General features: G+C 43.8%; 1 protein-coding gene across 1 annotated transcript in view; it reads right to left on the bottom strand.

The window, feature by feature from the left end:
- The window catches only part of MAP3K7CL (MAP3K7 C-terminal like), an 89,605-nt gene extending 68,183 nt beyond the window's left edge, over window positions 1-21,422 (bottom strand). Inside the window, exon 1 of the mRNA XM_073617095.1 lies at window positions 20,979-21,422. The gene's annotated coding sequence lies outside the window, so the exon portion shown is untranslated. The remainder of the gene's footprint in view (window positions 1-20,978) is intronic.
- Window positions 21,423-21,702: the final 280 nt, after the last annotated feature.

The following is a 21,702-nucleotide window of genomic DNA, read 5'->3' as shown; positions in this document are numbered from 1 at the left end:
CAGTGGGGCCTTTCATGGTTTCTTGCACTGGGGCCCTGAAGGTTCCAGTTACACCTCTGAGTTACATCATACTAGACTAATCAATCAAGACAGCTGAAGATTCCAAACCTGGAAGAAGACTGTGTGAAGATGAAAGTGCCAGCATTGGAGCAACAATGGAGATTGGAGCCGTTGCAGTAGAGGAGCACTCTGCAAGATAAGTGTGCCATAATGAACAAATATACAGAGCAGATTTCCCCTTACAGTATAACTAAAAGTAAAACTTTTTTAGTTTTGGATAGAGTTTTGGATATTTGTCCTTTTTACTGGTATCACCGAGGTGGAAGTAGAAGAAAATCATACAATTTGGGTTGTCCAGTCTAGTACAGTAACAGAGGGGAAATCTTCCAACTGGGACACTTGTTTTGGTGACCCCGGTGACAGCCAGAGATTTTTTCTCCCTTTGGCTATGGGACAGAAAGTGCAGGGAAATCGCCCCAATGGGACACTATCTAAAAATGAAAACAAAAAAAGTTTTGACTTTAAAAATTAAGATGCCTACATCCATTACAACAAAGGGATAAGCCACACAACTGCTGAATTCCAAAGTTCAAGGATTTATTTAAAATTTTATTTGAAGAATCAACATATCTCCCATAGGGCAACCCCTTAACAAGTCAACAACACAAATCATCTACTCTTATGAATACCCCCATAATCTAAATTTCCTTGTGTGGCTTGTAGCTGCAATGCTGCATTTTACAGAACATTTGCCGTTTAACCCAACACATCTTCTCCTATGTAATCCAGCACCTTTCATTAGTTCTGTGTTCCAGTTGCTGCATCGGCATTGTTATGTACTTCTCTCTTGGTCTGCCACATGAAGAGATCCTTCTCCTATATATATTACTGGTACATATATAGTGCCATCAATTTATGTAGCTCTTCACATATTGTACATTCACATCAATCCCTGCCCTCAAGGGGCTTAGAATCTAAGATCCCTAACTCACATTCATATATACACATACCGGGGCCAAAATACAAACCAACATGTCCTTGGAGTGTGGGACCCGGTGGAAACCCACACAGACACAGGGAGAACAAGCAAACTCTGTACAGGTAGTGCTGTGGTTGGGATTCAAACTGACGACCCAAGTGCTGCTAGTTGGAAGTTCCAACCACTTAACAACTGTGCTGATCCTATAAAGGCCAATGCTGCTTCAGGCCCCTCTTACTGGATGGCTGGGTCTAAAGTAGTGTTCTAGGAACTCTTTGTCATGTATTACATTTTTATTTGCAAAAAACAAAAATGTATACATACTAGAAGGTCATAAAGTTGATTAATCTTAAGTCCCCTGTGTGGTATCCTTTCTTTCTAACTGTTGGATTTCCCCAGTTAAGAGAAAGCACTACAGAGTACATGAATGAGTGTGTCCCAGTTCAGAGAACACGAGTGGTGAGAGTCTGCGCTATGTAGACCACGCTCGAGTTCCCCTGGAACTCCTGGAGGAGTATGGCACTGTTCGTCAGGCTACCTCTGGAGGTTTTTGGGTATATCTCCATTTGAGACAAGGAGGAAGCACTGAGTTCCTGGTCCTCTATGCCAGTGTTTCTCAATTCCAGTCCTCAAGGCGCCCCAACAGGTCATGTTTTCAGGATTTCCCTCAGATGAAACGACTGTGGTAATTACTAAGGCAGTGAAACTGATCAAATCACCTGTGCAAAATAATGGAAAGCCTGAAAACATGACCTGTTGGGGCGCCTTAAAGTGGAGTTCCACCCACTTTTACAACTCTTCAGCATCCCTCACTAAACTGTACACTGTAAACGAATTGGATATTTTTTTATTTTTTTTCTCAGCACCTACTGTATATCTGCTGTATTCATTTTTCACTTCCTCCTCCCTGGCTGTGGCCCATCGCATCATTTCCTGTTTGCAATGCCTTCTGGGAAGGTGCGGCAACTTCCTCTGGCACTGCCGTTGCTATGGAAAGCTATTACACTGCTTGTGCAGCACTGAGCATGTGCGAGATCTGCAAGGATAAGATCCAGGAAGAAATACAGTCTGGCTTCAGATGCCCACACTTAAGATGGCCACGGCCTGCTGTAAGTTTATAAAATAACAAACTACTGCTATAAACTAACAAAACAGACCTTAGTTTACAGATTAACTTTACTAGAATACATTAAGCTTGTGTATTATAAGGGTATTTTTATTTAAAAAGTATAATTTTGGCCGGAACACCACTTTAAGGACTGGAGTTGAGAAACACTTATCTAATGCCCAAACTGTCAAGCTGCAAGTGCCTGATGCCTGTGCAAACAAATGGTTCAGTGAAAGTGTTCTATTGTTCAATAAATGACAGTTATGCGGACTCCAATCGCTCCATGCAGAAATTAAAAGTGATGTTTCTGAGATAATTTGGGTGATCACATTTGGGGAAGGGGTTGACAATGGATGAAGATAGACTGAGGGTATAAGGTTTATTAGGGAGGAGGTGAAGAGAATTTGGGGAAGAAGTCTACTAGATCTTATATGGAATTATTAGGTTATAGCCCCAGGAGGCTTGGAGGGTGTTGCTGTCCCCATTAGTGAAATTCTGATCAGAATGAGGCCTAGCGACAGCCCTGTCCATTGAAGGCAGAGGTAAGCATTCGGAATGGGTTGCACATAAGAAGCTATTTGGCTATGGACCATATGCTACCCAACTGCCACTGCTGATGTTCACTGTCCTTGGAGAGTATCTAGTGTATTGATAAAGATATCACTCTGGTTCAAAGTAAGCCCTCTCTCTTTTGTAGTAGTTGCCCTCTGAACCAAGCTGTATATTATCTACCCACGTGATAGATAGATAGATAGATAGATAGATAGATAGATAGATAGATAGATAGATAGATAGATAGATAGATAGATAGATAGATAGATAGATAGATAGATAACAAAAACGGATATGACAATTTAAAAAAACTTGTGAACTTAAAAATAATCAATATAATTGACCCATAATGATTATGGGTTTCAATTAACCCAGGTTAGACAGTAATGGAGCAGCATGATCAGATTAATCTCGTCCCAGTTGCTCAGTAATTCTGAATTTTCACAGTATTAGACTAAAGTAGGGGTCTCCAAACTGCAGCCCGTGGGCCAGATGTGGTCCTTTAATTGCCTTTATCTGGACCTTGGGGCATTAAGCCTTTCACTGACACCAAAGACACGGTACTATTCCTCCCACTGACACCAGAGACGTGGAACTAGTTCTCCCACTGACACCAATTATGGAACACTTTTCCTCTCACTGACACCAATAATGTATTTTTTTTTTACTCCCACTGACCACCAAGCCCGTCACATTATTTACTCCCACCGATACCAGGGCATTTTATACTATTACTGGTCACAGTCCAGCCCCTCGAATATTTGAAGGGCAGTAAACTGGCCCTTTGTTTCGAGCATTTAGAGACCCCTGGACTAAAGCAGCAGAGACCTGACTGGCCCATATGCCCACCAGAGCAATTGCTGCTGTACAGGGATTTAGAAGAAGCTAATATAAAGATTGATCTATGTACTTATTTTAGCTGTATTTATGAATTTCATGAATAGGATTGGATTGGACGGGTGATCTGTCTATGAAAGTTCCCGGACAAAGAGGAGGGGCTGTATATGACGGCTCGTGGCAGGGAACGTACAGCTATTGAAATGAAAGCTGTTATGTTCCCGGCGCTCTAATCAACCAGGCGACGGCTCTTCTCTCTTCCCCCCTCCGATCGCTGGGAGAACGGCTCCCATACAACCCAGGCTGCCGGCGGTGCTCGCCCGCCCCCCCGCTCCCAGGCAGCCCACACTTGCCAGCCCTCAAAATTCACTCAAAATGCGAGCAGGCGAGTGGAATTTTTGAGGGCTGCTAATAATAAGTAACTATTAAATTATAGGTATTGGAATTCAAATTTGGGTGTTGGTGAACGTAACGAATATGAATTTATTCGACGTTACAAATTATCCGAAATTACGAATGCCCGAGCTAAACTAATGGAATGGAACTAATTAAAATTAAAACGTTTTTATTATTATTGTTATTTATTATTATTAATTCGTTACATTCCATACGTTTAGATATGGCATCCGTTTTTTCGGATAAATCGTAACTTTGGGTAAATTCGTATTCGTTACGTTCACTAACAGCCAAATTCAAAAGGAAATTCCAATACCTATAATTTAATAGTTAAGTTAATATTAGTTATTATTTCAGATTTTCTAATTTTTGGGTTTTCGAATTTCGAATTTACGAATACCCGTACGCCGGTACTTTGATGCTTAATGCCGTTGTTATGGCAGCAGCCAGCTGCCCTAACCCTGGTATTTTCAGGAACGGTGTGCGTTTCTCTTTATGATAAAAGTGGTCTCTGCGGCGGATTCGCCGCAAGATCACTTTTATCGGGGGCAGGAAAAGGTCCCCCCCGCTGCGCTTTGGTTGTCTCTTCCGCTTACTGGAGCCTACAGTAGCGGTGGAGACGACCGCGTTTGCTCCCCTCGCTGCCTGGATGCCGAGTGAGGGAAATATGGCCCCTGCTCGGCTCCATAGCATTGGAGGGCTCTTAAAGGGGATTTTATTTAATTTTTTCTTTAAATGACACTTAATTTTTTTTAATTGCATTTTAGTGTAAATTTGAGATCTGAGGTCTTTTTGACCCCAGATCTCATATTTAAGATGTCCTGTCATGCTTTTTTTCTATTACAAGGGATGTTTACATTCCTTGTAACAGGAATAAAAGTGACCCAATTTTTTTTTTTTTAAAAGGACAGTGTAAAAACAAAAAATAAAAACGGTAAAATAAATAAATACATTTTAAAGCACCCCATCCTGCCGAGCTCACATGCAGAAGCAAACGCATACGTGTGTAGCGCCCGCATATGAAAACGGTGTTCAAACCACACATGTGAGGTATCCCCGCGATAGTTAGAGCGAGAGCAATAATTCTATCTCTAGATCGCCTCTATAACTCCAAACTGGTAACCTGTAGAAGTTTTTAAATGTCGCCTATGGAGATTTTTAAGTGCCAAAGTTTGTGGCCATTCCATGAGTGGGCGCAATTGTGAAGCGTGACATGTATCAATTTTCTCGGCGTAACATTATCTCCCACAATATAGGAAAAAATTGGTCTAACTTTACTGTTGTCTTATTTTTAAACTCAAAAAAGTGTATTTTTTCCAAATAAAAATTGCGCTTGTAAGACCGCTGCACAAATACGGTGTGACATAAAGTATTGCAACGACCACCATTTTATTCTCTAGGGTGTCTGAAAAAATATATATATATATATAATGTTTGGGTGTTCTTTTCGGTAAAAAAAAAAATATTTTAACTTGTAAACAAATGTCAAAAAGAGGATCGGTCCTTAAGTGTTTAAACGGGTTTTCATTAACTTGAATATTTCTGAATTAACTAATTTGTCGAAATTCGTTAAAAAACAAATTCAGAACAAAACGATTTGCACATGTCTAGAGTTTAGTTCTGCTTTTAGTTAGCCAATAAAGGGCACTCCAAACCTTCTGTATTGTTTAGACTATATACTGTAACTATGCTACACTTTATACAGAAATAATTTACAGGAAGTTCTATCTATAGGCACTTAAAAGGGAAGGAATATTATAAATCTATAAAACATATTCTTGTAATTTATGTTTACTGGCAAAGCAAAAAAAAAAAAAAAAAGAGCAACAGTCCATCTTCTTTAAAACAGCAACTGATTTTGTATATACTTATTTATCTACATCCACCAAGACAACACTTATAAAGACTTAATCTATTATTTTCACAAGAAATATTACCCAATTTATTTGCTGTCCAAATTTCCGACACACAGCCTCTGCTTATAATTACACTTGCTTCATATCAGAATGAAGATCTTGTATCAATGAAATAATCAAACCCTTTTCTCCTACAATATATTTGTATATAACAAATGGCAGTTTAGTTACACATCCCTACAGGACTATTTAAAGTGATCTGGTAGTCCCTTAAAGGGTGACTAGCAAAGATATGTCTACCTAATACAACAGGGTGTGTCACTGCAGTGGTGGTAAGCAGGGCTGTTGTTAGAAATCACAGGGCCCCATACAGTCTACCCTACAAGCCCCCCCCCCCCCCCCCCTGCACAGATAAATGAATTGGAAGCCCTCTGAGGCTTCTTGCTCATTCAGAAACACAATTTACTATGCTTCAGTGATGAATGAACAAGGAAGTGATTGGTACTGATCATTCACTGTGTTCATTCGGGAAAGGAAGGGACCAATAAATTATATATTTACCGCTCCCTTCCCCCCCGTTCTCCATCCTGAAACATCCCCCTATGTGCCCTGCAGCACCTATCTAGAGGAGAGGAGGGAAGCCAGTAGCGCTGCAGGGGCAAGGAGCACACAGAGGGGCCCGAACAGTAGATGGAAGGGGAATGTGTGCTAAAACCAATCCCCTTGCAGTGAAGCCGGAGGGATAAAGAGGAGAAGAAGCTGGCCGCGCTGCAGTGGGAGGCAGAAGAGGATTGGTGTCTGTAATAAGACAGTACAGCCGGTGTCTTGCCGAATAAGTTCCTTCGGCGGATAAGTTCCCCCCCTGTACTGCGCAGGCGCAGCGCCTGCGCAGTACCAACTAGTAACAGCCGCCGGAGATAGCCGAAGCTCAAACTCCACAATCAGCTGTACACGGCGCCTGCGCTCTGGGTCCAGGTTCCTTCCCTACCATCCAAGTGGACCTAGAGGGGGAATCTAAAAGAGCCGAGCGCAGCGAGGCCGTGCCCGAAGCGTGGCGAGCGAAGCGAGCCCGCGAGGGGCCCTCTTACAGGCGCCGTCTACAGCTGATTTGGACCTATTCCCCTTCGGCTATTTCCGCCGGGTCCTTATCCGCCGAGTGGAACTTTCTCGGCAGAACACCGGCCCGCCTGCTCAGCAGGTGCCTGGGCCCCCCTCTGGATGTGACGTCAGCGGCATCAGCTGAGTATACCTGATTCCCTGGAAGCACTGGGAGCCACTAGTGCAGCCGGAACCTATGGCTTTCTCATCTCCTACTGCAGCTCGTCCTCCCCAGGGGTGGAGGAACCCCAATACACTATCACATCCACTGACATCATTTTAATCTTGTGAGTATTAACTGTTATCCTTGGAATTAAATGTTATACCATTGCTGCGCTAATGCCCCGTACATACGAGCGGAAATTCCGCCAGTAAAAGTCCGATGAGAGCTTTTGGTCGGAAATTGCGACCGTGTGTATGCTCCATCGGACTTTTTCTTGCAGAATTCCAGCTAGCAAAAGATTGAGAGCAGGTTCTCTATTTTTTGGTCGGAAAACATTCCTATCCGAAAATGCGTTCGTCTGTATGCAATTCGGACGCGCAAAAAATCACGCATGCTCAGAAACAATTCGACGCATGCTCGGAAGCATTGAACTTCATTTTCTCGGCTCGTCGTAGTGTTGTACGTCACTGCGCTCTTGACGGTCGAAAGTTCAGAGAACTTTTGTGTGACCATGTGTATGCAAGGCAAGCTTGAGCGGAATTCCATCAGAAAAACCATCCAAGATTTTTCCAACGGGAATTCCGCTTGTGTGTACGGGGCATTAGGTGGCGCTGCTCTCTTTCATTTCTGCCTGGGCCCCCTTTTGAACTGATTTGATTTCAAATATAAACTCACCAGCTACTTTATTAGGTACACCTGTTCAATTGCTTGGAAACACAAATTGCTAATCAGCCAATCACATGACAACAACTCAATGCATTTAGTCATCTAGACATGGTGAAGATGACTTGCTGAAAATCAAACCAAGCTGGTTGTTGGTGCCAGACAGGCTGATCAGAGTATTTCAAAAACTGCTGATCTACTGAGATTTTCATGCACAACCATCTCTAGGGTTTGCAGAGAATGGTCCCGAAAAGTATTACCTTGTATATCCCTGTATGTTGCGGTCATTCAGGTGCTTATCTAATAGTTTTTTTAAACTATCAATGCTCCCCGCTGAAACCACTGCATGTGGAAGGGAATTCCACATCCATGCCGCTCTTACAGTAAAGAACCCTCTACGTAGTTTAAGGTTAAATCTAATTTGTTCTAATTTTAATGAGTGGCCACGTGTCTTATTAAACTCCCTTCTGCGGAAAAGTTTTATCCCTATTGTGGGGGTCACCAGTGTGGTATTTGGCAATTGAAATTATATCCCCTCTCAAGCGTTTATTCTTCAGAGAGAAAGTTTTGTGCTCGCAACCTTTCCTCATAACTAATACCCTCCAGTCCCTTTATTAGCTTAGTTGCCCTTCTTTGTACTCGGTCCATTTCCAGTACATCCTTCCTGAGGACTGGTGCCCAGAACTGGACAACATACTCTAGGTGCGGCCAGACCAGAGTCTTGAAGACTGGGAGAATTATCGTTTTATCTCTGGACTTGATCCCAATTTTAATGCATGCCAATATTCTGTTTGCTTTTTTAGCAGCAGCTTGGCATTGCATGCCATTGCTGAGCCTGTCATCTACTAGCACCCCCAGGTCCTTTTCCATCCTAGATTCCCCCAGAGGTTCTCCCCCCAGTGAGTAGATTGCATTCATATTTTTGCCACCCAAATGCATTATTTTACATTTCTCTACATGACCTTCTTTGTCATGTAGTTGCCCACCCAATTAATTTGTTCAGATCTTCTTGCAAGGTTTCCACATTCTGCGGAGAAGTTATTGCCCTTCTTAGCTTAGTATCGTCCACAAATACAGAGATTGAACTGTTTATCCCATCCTCCAGGTCATTTATGAACAAATTAAATAGGATTGGTCCCAGAAGAGAACCCTGGGGGACCCCACTTCCCACCCCTGACCATTCCGAGTACTCCCCATTTATCACTACCCTCTGAACTCGCCCTCGTAGCCAGTTTTCAATCCATGTACTCACCCTGTGGTCCGTGCCAACGGACCTTATTTTGTACAGTAAACGTTTATGGGGAACTGTGTCAAATGCTTTTGCAAAATTCAGATACCCCACGTCTACAGGCCTTCCTTTATCTAGATGGCAGCTCACCTCCTCATACAAGGTTAGTAGATTGGTTTGGCAAGAACGATTTCATTAATCCATGCTGATTACTGCTAATGATACCGTTTTCTTTACTAAAATCTTGTATATAGTCCCTTATCATCTCCTCCAAGAGCTTGCATACATTGATGTTAGGCTAACTGGTCTATAATTCCCAGGGATGTATTTTGGCCCTTTTTAAAAATGAGGAACAATGGTCTGGCAATTACTTGACTAAGTTCCCTAAGGATCCTCGGGTGCAAGCCATCTGGTCCCGGTGACTTATTAACGTTAAGTGTTCCAAGTCTATCTCTAATTCTGTCCTCTGTTAGCCATGAGGGTGCTTCCTGTGTTGTGTCATGAGGATAAACACTGCAGTTTTGGTTACTGAAGCCCCCCGATTCCTTTGTGAAGACTGAGGAGAAGAATAAATTCAATACCTTCTCCATCCTTTGCAACCAGATTTCCTTTGTAACACCTAGTTGAATTTTTGCCACAAAGAATTAAGGCAGTTCTGAAGGCAAAAGGGATCCAACTCCGTACTAGCAAGGTGTACCTAATAAAGTGGTCAGTGAGTGTAAATTTGTATGACAATTTAAACCAGTTTACTGGTATTATTTATTTATTTATTTTTACTCTGTATTCCTGGGCTGTTTTTTTTTTTGTTTTTTTGTTTTTTAAGATACGACCAGCCGCCAAGGACTAGAGGCTCCTTCTTAGGTTTCCCTACAGACAGGCTGGGAAAGAGCTGGGTCATGTGACAGCTGTATATCGGTTAGGGAAAACGGTACTTATGTTTTTTTTAATTAAAATATTCACAGTGCCATCATCCACATACAGAAAAAGAAGGCAAAGATAATGGAAGTGTGGGTTTAGTATCACCTTAAAAGGATAAGTTCACCTTTGTATAAAAAATAATAAATGCGCATCTTTTTACAGGTAAAAAATTGGCATTTTAATTTTTTTTTTTTACTATGAGCCTGCAAAGCATTGCATCCGTAATCAGCCCGCGGTCACCAACAGATCGCGGGTGCAATGCTGAGTTCTTGCAGACATTCTGTATAGCTGTCTGCCCGTACCTTATATGGGCAGGCAGTTACACTCTGACAGGAAGACTCAATGAGCCACCTAGAACAGCGCCCAGGTAGTTCATTGAGAACTACAAGCCAATAGCCACAAAGGCTGTCGGTACATGTAGTTTTCACATTCACAGAAGACTGTGAATAAATGATGTGGCTGGGCGGAGCATTTTTTTTTAATTGTGACAGCTAACAGGGAAGAAAATAAAACATGTAACATGTTACAGATGCACCAGCCTCCGCACCCCTCCGATCCCCTATTTTGACAGCGAGCAGGGAAGAAGACACCCGCTCACTATCAAAATGGGGACTGGGGGGGTGCAGAGGCTGGTGCATCTGTAACATGTTACATGTTACACCCTGAACATGGATGTAACTTGTAATATGTTAAAAAATGTGAACTTATCCTTTAATGCTATACGCATGCAAATTATTGCGTTTATGATTACATATGTACCAGCAAATGTACAGTGCCTATTGGCTGCCGACTGCCAGCATGTACATATCCAACAATGTGTAATTAGCGGTGCCTATGCCTACTTCATAGTGGTTGGCCCTGAATGGCCATCTACATCCTAGCAAGCAAGAACACTAGGCAGCATATGTTGCCTGTGTCCTAGCAAACAAGGACCACCAGTTGACATGTAAATACCAAAAATATGTAGTGGCATTTCGCCATGTGGTTTCTGTTGAAGGGGAATCGTAGTTCAGAATAGCAGATAATTCCCTTTAACAGAGATCACATCACAAGGAGCCTAGACCATCAGACATAAGGTTAGCAATGAACGGATCTGCAATACCATTTTCTTCAGGAACATTAAAGTGGAGTTCCAGTCATTTTTTTGTTAATTAAAAGTCAGCAGCTACAAAAACTGTAGCTACTGACTTTTAATAAACACACACTCACCTGTCCAATGATCCAGCGGTGCGCTCACCCCAGCCATGTTCTCCCCATGTCCTCCCTCGACAGCCCTGGCATCTCCACTATGGGCACCGGCTGTGACAGCTTGCGGCTTCACAGCCAGGTGCCCACTGCGAATGCGCGATTGGTGCTGTGCTCTGTGACTGGTCCCGAAGTTTTCTAGAATCTGTCATGTGTGCCAGAAGACTTTGGGAGAGGGATGGAAGGTGGTGCGGGTACCTGTCAAAATCGGGTACCTGCTTCCCCCTCCTCCCCAAAAGCTCAGTTTCACAAACAGGAGCCTGGGGAGGAGGTCTTCTATTTTTGGGTGGAACTCCGCTTTAAGTATATCAGCCCTTCTATTTGTACATAGCCATTAACATTTGGGCACATCCAAGGCAGTATTTCAGGCCACACTAACTCACTTTACAGAGGAGCCTTGAGGAGGCAGTGCGGCTTTCTCATATGTTTGCAAATGTGTGCAACTAAAACCTCTGTTTTTAATGCAAATTGCAATAGTTATCAAAAGGCTAGTAAGTGTGCTAGAAAAAAAACGTGTTTGTTTGTGTCGAAGGTCCATTTGAAAAGACAAGTTCATGTTTAGATAAAGCGTTCCCAGCTACCAATTCTTACCCCTCCAATCTACTCTAAGCAAAAACCACATACACACATAATTGCCCACTTACCTCTCTCTGACAGTGGTGACCGCCCACAGTGTATACATCCCCCTTTCAGAAATTCTATGGCGTCAACTGCACCAGTGAAGTAACTTCTTATAGACTTTTATGGGGCATCATTTCAACAGTATGGGTATACACATTACAATCTATGGAAGGTACAGCACTGGCAAAGGCCCCAAAGAGAAGGTTCCTGAGGGGAGGATGTAAACATTGTAGGAGGCAGCTGCCATATGAGAGAGACTAGTGTGCATACAGTATGTGTAGAGGTATTGGTTTAAACTATGATGAAGTAGGGAGTGGGGTGTTAGGAAAGGCATGCCAGCAGGCAAAATGGCTTCTCAAGGCGAATTCATATGCGCAGGCTGACACACGGCCATACTTGTCCACATGGAGCAAGCGCATGTTGTCTCCAGGTGGGCTATTTAATCTGAGCCATTGCTGTCAGATATACAAGGTGTGTTCACTTGTATTAAGTTATTACGTATAGCAGGCATAAGAGCACAATCATGGAAAGCTCTCCCGGGATTCTTTCCTGAGGCGCTCATACATGGGACAATGGGGTTGATTTACAAAAACTGGAGTCTGCAAAATCTGGTGCAGCTCTGCATAGTTGCCAATCAGCTTCTAAATTCAGCTTGTTCAATTAGGCTTTAAAGTGGTTGTAAACCCTGTTACATCACTTTTACCTACAGGTAAGCCTATAACAAGGCTTACCTGTAGGTACCTTGAATATCTCCTAAACTTTAGGAGATATGCAGTATATGCGCTGCTGCTGACGTCATCGGCACATGCTCACTTAAGAAACGGGTCGCTAGTGCCGTTTCTTCAGGAGTCGTGCCGTGACCGGCGGCTCCCATGCAAATCACAGTGCCAGAGCCACGAACCCAGAAGTAACTCCAGTGGAAGATGTCCACGCTGTACTTGGAGGGCCAACGCCGATCCAGGGCATCGTTCTAAGGTAAGTACTTCATAATGAGATATTATGCATACTAGCTCATTATGCCTTTGTCTTGCAGGGTTTGTTTGGGGTTTTTTTGCCGAGGTTTACAACCTCTTTAACAATAAAACCTGGACGCTGATTGGTTTCTATGCAGAGCTGCACGAGATTTTGCACACTCCAGTTTTAGTACATCAACCTCATTGTCTCTTTTAATTTGAAGATTAACTGGGGTTGATTTACTAATGTAGAGTAGAGACTGTTCACTGTACAAAGTGTACCCTAAGAAATAAGGTGAAGCTGTGTCAAATTTAAATACCCAATCAGGTGTGAGGGAAAAAAAAAATATTTTTGCTAGAATATGATTGGCTGATTAACGTGAACGCAGTTTTCCTGCAAAGAAAAAAAAAGTGAATGCATTTTAGTGGACAGCCCCTACGTAAATCAGCCCTGCTGACTTTGCAGTATTGGAATGATCATCAGTAAATCAGTAAATGAATGATTGAAACTTACTGTCTGCGTTTGTTTCATGCTTTTAAAGACAATCAGTCATTTTAAATATTTCGTTTTTTTGAACCGGTTTTTGAAAGAAAATAACATTTCTATTGTGATTGTCCTTTCCTCTGAACAATTGATCATTTTTGTTAAAACAAGATTGCCGAGATCATAAACAGAGCCAGGCCAGGGTCATCAACGGGAGGTCAGCAGCTGTGGAAGGGAAATAAACAAGACAAGAGAGGATGGATGGATCACAGGAGGGATGGGTCAGATACAAGGCTCAGGGTCCAGAGCAAGGAAACAGACAGGGAACAGGATCAACAGGCTCCAGGAATCAGGTAAACAGGATGCAGGCTGCAGGTCAGGGCTCAAGAAAAATATCAAGGCAAGATATGTGTGTACCTGCTGGGTATTTATACTGCAGCTGCTAATCAGGTGACACCTGTCTGCAGAGGGGAATACCTGCTCCATACTGCCAGGATTCCTCAGCTGGTGGACGCCAGTACTGAGGCCCAAAGGTGACAAAAAACCAGCAGGGAAAAGCTCTTCTGACAACTCCAAACTGCCAGGAGACACCTGCTGGTGGACCTCAGTACTGCACGCCAAATGATCGATATTACCAGCGGTGGGGACCTTTCCTGACAGTACCCCCCCTCGAAGGAGCAACCTCCGGACGCTCCAACTAGCCGTTGATGGGGAAAGTTCATGGTGGCCAGCCGGGCAGCGGGCACCTCAAGCTGGGCAGCAGGCACTTCAAGCTGGGCAGTGGGCAGTGGCACATCAGGCTGGGTAGCAGACAGGAACATATCAGGCTGGGCAGCGGACAGGAACACATCAGGCTGGGCAGCGGACAGGAACACATCAGGCTGGGCACCAGGTTCCAGGTCGTCGAGCTGAGCAGCGGGCAATAAGACATCAGACTGGAAAGCGGGCTCATCAGGCTGGAAAGCAGGCTCACCAGGCTGGAAAGCGCACTCACCAGGCTGGAGAGCGGGCACATCAGGCCGGAGAGCGGGCACATCAGGCCGGAAGGCGGGCTCACCAGGCCGGAAAGCAGGCACATCAGGCTGGAAGGTGGGCACTTCAGGCTGGAAAGCGGGCACACCAGGCTGGAAAGCGGGCACACCAGGCCGGAAAGCGGGCTCACCAGGCTGGAGAGCGGGCACATCAGGCTGGAAGGCAGGCTCATCAGGCTGGAAGATGGGCACATCAGGCTGGAAGGCGGGCACACATGCCGGAAAGCGGGCACATCAGGCCGGAAAGCGGGCACATCAGGCTGTAAGGCGGGCACATTAGGCCGGAAAGCGGGCTCACCAGGCCGGAAAGCGAGCACATCAGGCTGGAAGGCGGTTACATCAGACTGGAGAGCGGGCACATCAGGCTGGAAAGTAGGTACTGGCACCTCTGGCTGGAACACTGGCACCTCCGGCTGGAACACCTCCGGCTGGTACACTGGCCCCTCAGGCTGGAACACTGGCACCTCCGACTGGAACACTGGCCCCTCAGGCTGGAACACCTCCGGCTGGAACACTGGCCCCTCAGGCTGGAACACTGGCACCTCAGGCTGAAAGGCGGGAACCAGGACATCAGGCTGGAAAGCGGACATCAGGACATCGGACTGGATAACAGGCACTGGGACGTCAGACTGGTTTGCAAGCACTGGGACATCAGACTGGATAGCAAGCACTGGGACGTCAGACTGGATAGGAAGCACTGGGACGTCAGACTGGATTGGATTAGCTGGTGCGGCGGCAGGTTGGGTTACTGGCAGGATCATCTTGGTTGGAAAAACCTTTCGTTTTTTCTTGGGTTTAGTCACTGAGGCTCTGTAGGTGGGGGGTGCAGCAGACTGGAAAGGAGGATTGGGATATGGTGGAGAAGAAATAATCGTAGCTGGAGGAAGTTTTTGTGGATTAGCAGGCAGCTGAGAAGAGGCAGGTGGGTTTAATGCAGGATAGGTACAGGTTGCAGAGACCGGATATGAGTATCTGGTTGGGAGCAATGTATACTGAGCTGCAACTGAGTTTGGCGTAGGTGATGGAGAGACAGACTTGTGGGCAGGTAGGTGTCTGATGGCAGAGGTGGTTTGTTGTGGATTGGTTGTGGCTGTTTGTAACATATCAGACCATGCTGAAAGTATGGGTTGGACAAAGGACGGATCACATGCTGCCTGTCTAACAAGGGTCTGTACACTCCAAAAGCTTCTGCTGAGAACAGATGGAATAGTGCTCAAAAAAGCATGCGGAATCATCCTCTAACAGCCACACCAGAGACTCTACCTGATCAGCACTGAAAGGGGGAGAAAAATCATCTCTGGTCTTAGGAACACAGGACGGGGCTAGTCAGCACATATTTGGATCAAAGGCTGCACATCTCCAAACAATATACAGCCCTGGTCAACCAGGGAGTGAGCCAAACGGATGAGCTCAAGTAGCTGGTCATTGGTCCACTCTTTTAGTGACTGGCGGAGATACTCGCCACTTTCTGACGCCAGCAGAGCATAATATGGGATCACATTGGGATTCATTCCAGCAAAGCCAGCAGAACCAAGATGGTTCCTCTGTGCAGCCACTTCTGGTCAGGGATGGCCCTGGTATTCTGTCATATACCAGATAAGACCAGAACCGTGTGGACTGCAACAGAGGAAACCCAGACGTGTATAAGTGAAAATATAAATGATTTGTTAAAGATAAGTGAATAAATATAACACAACCACCTCCAATATCACTCAGTGCAACACAACCAATACAAAACAGAACCCCACAAATAATAATAATAACAAAACAAGTATATACAAGTAAAGGAAATACCGAGATCATAAACAGAGCTAGGCCAGGGTCATCAACGGGAGGTCAGCAGCTGGGGAAGGGAAATAAACAGGACAAAGAGATGATGGATGGATCACAGGAGGGACGGGTCAGATACAAGGCTCAGGGTCCAGAGCAAGGAAACAGACAGGGAACAGGATCCACAGGCTCCAGGAATCAGGTCTCGGGTACAGGAATCAGGTTTCAGGAATCAGGTAAACAGGATGCAGGCTGCAGGTCAGGGCTCAAGGACAATACCAAGGCAAGATATGTGTGTACCTGCCGGGTATTTATACTACAGCTGCTAATTAAAGTCAGGTGACACCTGTCTGCAGAGGGGAAAACCTGCTCCATGCTGCCAGGATTCCTCCGCTGGTGGACGCCAGTACTGCGGCCCAAAGGTGACAAAAAACCAGCAGGGAAAAGCTCTTCTGACAACTCCAAACTGCCAGGAGACACCTGCTGGTGAACCTCAGTACTGCACACCAAATGATCCATATTACCAGCGGAGGGGACCTTTCCTGACACAATGTATAATATATCTCTAGACTTCTATATGTTTTTAAATGGCAAAAACACTCTAACCTATTCTGCATAAAGTGATTTACTAAAAAATCCACGTATTATTTTAGGTTTAACTTAACCCCTGAACTTGTCGTAAATAGGGATCAGCAAAATTTTAATTTTTAATTTCCTGAAAATTTTGTACATGCTTTGGGGGACTTGTAAGGCCTCGGCAGCCAGTAAACTCCCCGGCGTGTTATCCTATGTGTCCATGCACACATAAACTGTTATCAGCGTTTTTTTTGGCTGGGGCATTTTCTGGCTGGAAAAAAAAAACCAACAGAATTAGTGGGTTTTAGGAGGATTTTCTAAGCTGTAAAAACACTTTAACTCTGATAAAAGCTTAGAAACACTGAAAAATACCAAAACAGTCAGCTATTCAGCGTTTATCAGCATTTTTGAGCCATAAGCTTTGGTGGAAGTATAGTTTTGCTAAAAAAAAAAAGCTAAAAACCGTTGAAAAATGCTACTGAAAAAACACTGCAAAACTCATTCTACAGCTTTCTACAGCTAATGCCGCAAACACACGAGCAGACTTTTCGACCGGACTGGTCTGACGGTCTATCCAACGGACTTTTGGCGGACTTCCGATGGACTTTGCGAACAAACAGACTTGCCTACACACGATCACACCAAAGTCCAACGGATTCATACGTGATGACGTACGACCGGACTAAAATAAGGAAGTTGATAGCCAGTAGCCAATAGCTGCCCTAGCGTAGATTTTCGTCCGTCGGACTAGCATACAGACGAGTGGACTTTTCGATAGGAACTGGGTCCAGCGGAGTGCCGACGTAAAGATTTGAAACATGCACCAAATCTAAAGTCTGTCAGATTTTCGATCGAAAAAGTCCGCTGCAGGTCCGATGAAGCCCACACACGGTCGAATTGTCCGCCGGACTCGGTCCGTCGGACCAGTCCGTTTGAAAAGTCCGCTCGTGTATATGCGGCATAACGCTACTGGTGTTTTTATTATGTCCTGTGTGCATGGGCATACCTCCCAACTTTATGAGATGGGAATGAGGGACACCTATCAGCTAAAGTATGCAGGCATAGGACACACCTTTTGCCACGCCCCCTTAAAGGAGAATTGTACAAAAAAATAAGATTGGTTTAACCCACAAGTACTTATTTTACCACTACTATTCCTTTATATTGGCTTTTGGAATTTACAAATGCAGCAATTTAGAAATCAGATGAAAGGTTTAGCACTGGGAAACACTTTTTGATAGATAAAAAGTGCATTTTATATACATCTATATAGGTCAGACCAAAATGAGGGACAAATAAGAAGGGATGAGGGACAGAGGGACATTGCTCCAAATCAGGGACAGTCCCTCAAAATCAGGGACAGTTGGGAGGTATGCATGAGGCCTAAGGCTGCACAAACAAATGGCAACCACCCCAAGCTATAACTGGCCTTTACAGCAAGGAGCACATGGAAAGGCAGTGCACGGCAATAAAGCTACAAACAAAAATTCTCAAAAAGCCACAAAGCAAATTGACCTTGTCTAACAGTTCACATTAAAACCAAGGGGTTTCGTTTTCACTCATTTGCAAATACATGGGTAAGCTGCAGAGGCCACATCACGGCACCCCGGTGTACTGCAGTTGCAGTCCTAACTATCATTTTGAGAGTCTCCTGAGTTGCAGCACATATATAATAATGCAGAGATTAAAGCTCCACCCATATTTTTTTTTTACATTACTGTGCAGCAAATGATATAACTAATGACATTTGGAGAAATGTATTTATTTTTTTACTTAGCTTTTAATCCCTGTTGCTATGTGGTCCCTTCAAATCTTCCCCTTCCTCACCGCGGCTCCTGACGTCACTTCCCTTGGTGCCTCTGCTAGCTACTGCTCCTGGGAGATGTGTGTCATCATTTCCCAGGAGTCAGTGGGCAGCGCCGAGGGCTTCGTTGCCATCTCAACGGGGTGGGCATTTCCGACGACGACGCCCATTGCGAAGGCATTGTGAGAACTTTACGGTGCTGTGAGCCTGTCATACTGCGCATGCACGAGAACAGGAGGTGCATGCTGGTCATTCAGCTGCACTGTATCCCGGAACTGTATGCTTGTGGGCTTCACATGCCCACAAGCAATATGGGAACAGCCAGGAGAACAGAATATAACTTTCTTTTCTATAGTAAAGCAGACATCGGGGAACGAACTTTACGAGTGTTAGAAGTGAATGTTTTGAGCTTAAGAAATATTTTCAAACAAAAAATGAATAAATGTCGGTGGAACTCCGCTTTATTAAGGACAGGTATGCCTGGAAGGAGCCCACCCCTCTTTAAAGTTACAGGGACGTACTGGACACACAGCTATAGCACAATGGCAGTGAAGATATCCAGTGCATCCCCTCACCCAGGGCCAGTCCTACCATGAGTCCCAGTGGGTCAATTGGACCCAGGCAGCACTTTGAGAGGGGCAGCTAATTGAATTTCGGCTGCCTTTCCTTCTCTTCTACTTACCCAGCAAATTGACAAGCAAGATTTTTTTTCCAGCAGTTTTGTGTGTCATGATGACAACTGCCCCCCCCCCCCCCCCCGGCTGCTCCGCTTGCCCCTATACTACCCTAGCCTGTCTATTTACTACCCTAGCCTGTCCATATACTATCCTAGCCTGTCCATATACTACCCTAGTCTGTCTATATACTACCCTAGCCTGCCCCCATACTACCGTGGCCTTCCCCTATACTACCCTGGCCCGCCCCTTGGAATTATAATTTTGCATTAAGACAAGGTGCTGTTGCATGTAAATCTATCTTCCTGCTAAATTAAAATTTTTGTTTTAATTACCATGATATAAAATAATGGATGTGGGGGCCTTTTGGTGGGTGTAATTTTTTTGGGGGGGGCAGCATTTCATTCTAGGACCCAGGTAATGTCTTGGGCTAGCCCTGCCCTCACCAATTACCAGCACTACAAACAAATGGCAACCACCCCGACCTAGAACTGGCCTTTGCAGTAAGGAGCACATAGAAAGGCGACACACATCAAAAAAACAGCAAACAAAAATTTCCAGCTCACTTACCAGCCAGCTGCAATTATAGAGTTCGGACTGCAGTATAGTGGGGTGCCATGATGTGGTCGCTGCAGCTTACGCATGTATTTGTGTGTGTGCAAACTAAACCTCTTGGTGTCAACATGAACTGTTAGACAGGGTCAATTCAGTTTGTTGCAGGCTGGCTGGTAAGTAAGCTGTGATTTTTTTTTTTGGATTTGTAAGGCTGGCCATGCACACAGATTTTTTTTTTGTCTAGCCTTTAAAAAACACTATATGGCCAACTTAAAGGTGCAATAAGCTTTCTGAGGATCACAGAAGATCCTTTCAACTATTGTTCATCTAACAGCCCCTAATTAGCCTCTTGATTTTACTTTTTTTCCACAGTAAGATAGACCCAGACTGCAGAAAGAAAAAATTAAAGGGCAGGGCTTAGTAGGAAAACCATTCCAATTTTATTTTAACATAAATGATCAATGTAGCAATTGTTCAGATTACTGGACAATAACAACACAAATGTTATCTTCTACTGTTCAAAAACCAAATAAAAATCAATTATACAAAATAGAACAAATAAAATTCAAACAACTCCAATAGAAATTGTATGCTGTAGTGTTCTAAAAACAAATGACAATCAAATACACAAAAAAGGAAAATTAAAAAACAAAGAAGGACAATGTAATCTTCTACTGTTCATAACCAACTGAAAATCAAATACACCAACAGCAAAAAAAAAAAAAAAGAACTACAATCGAAATTTAATTTTCGACGGTGCAAAAACAAAATGACAATCAAATACACAAAAGAAAAAAAAAGACAAGAACTACAAAAGAAATTTTACTTTCTATTGTGAAAAAACTAAATGACAATCAAATACACAAAAAGGAAAACGGAAAAACAAAGAATGACAATAAAAATGTTAACTTCTACAAACAAAAGGACAATCTAATACACGAAAAGACATAAAAGAAAGAACTACAATAGAAATTGTGTTTTCTTCTTTTAATAAAAAGGATTAAAAAAAGAAGAAAATTAATTGAAAGAAGGTAAAATTATCCTCATTATACCCAAGCAAAAAAAAAAAAAAAGAGAAGCAGCAATTCATTTTCATTTTTTTTTCATTTGAATGTCACCGAAGCAGCTCAATGAGCAAACTGAAAGTTTGCAATTCACTAAAATTTTACTGACAGCAAAACCACTAATTTTGCAGCAAAATTCATTTTGCAGCATTCACTTTGCTCATCCCTAATCACAAAAAAGGGTTAGACTGGGCTCAGGTTTTCCCTCCTTCTAGGCTAGCCATAAAAACCATATGTTTGCTGAGCCGACAGGGGCCACGCAAGGACTTAGCCGTCACACCCATACAACAACTGCCGGCAAGGGTGCCAGCTGCTTATGTGCAAATTCTGTATCACAACACAGATTAAGTGATGTTACAGCTTCATCCTCTCTGCAGTCCAACGTCCACACCTGTTGCCTTACCTCACTCAGCCGAGAGTGTCTGCGCTCCAATAATCCCAGGTCAGCCACTTCCTTGGCCGCTTCTTGTCTTTGTGGAGAAAAAAAAAAAAAAAATCAATGGCAGCAAAGCTTGCACCTGCTGCATAGCCACTCTGACAGCAACTGAATGGCTGGGACAGCTGTCAGCACAGCATGCAACTACCTGCAACGGCCTTGCTTTTCCAAAAAGGACTTTGTCTCCCTCCTTCCTCTCCTTGTAGCCCCCTTTTCCCTATCCTTCCAGCAGAGTTTAGTATGTTGTCATTGCTTTGGAGGGGAAGGGAAAAAAAAAAAATCCGCCTGTCACGCTCCTTAAAAAACAAAGTGACAAACCGCGGGAGTTCAAGGCTTTTAATTCACTAGTCCCAGTGAACTTAAAATACAAACAGACTTACTTCACTGGGCAAGAATGTTTTCAGCATGACCCAATCAGTGTCTGAGCCTATTCCAGCTCGCTGGCAAAGATAGTCACTTGTACTCAGCAGAACTGTCTGGGGCTGCTGTCAGCCAGAGGTGACATGGCCAAAAGATTGCAGGCAGGTTATCAAAAAAGGACCAAGTGCCAGCTAAGTTAGCTATTGAGAAAACTCTTCACTATAAGGCCAAAAAAAATGAGCGATGGGCAATTAGGAGGCCATATACTGTAAGTGATGTAAGTTAAAAAGATCCTGGTATACAGTATAAGAATTCTTCTAAATCCAGAGCT

The sequence above is a fragment of the Aquarana catesbeiana genome, linkage group LG02, assembly GCF_042186555.1.
Source record: "Aquarana catesbeiana isolate 2022-GZ linkage group LG02, ASM4218655v1, whole genome shotgun sequence".
NCBI lineage: Eukaryota > Metazoa > Chordata > Amphibia > Anura > Ranidae > Aquarana > Aquarana catesbeiana.
The sequence above is the reverse complement of the archived record's forward strand: the minus strand, read 5'-3'. Positions and strand labels throughout refer to the sequence as shown.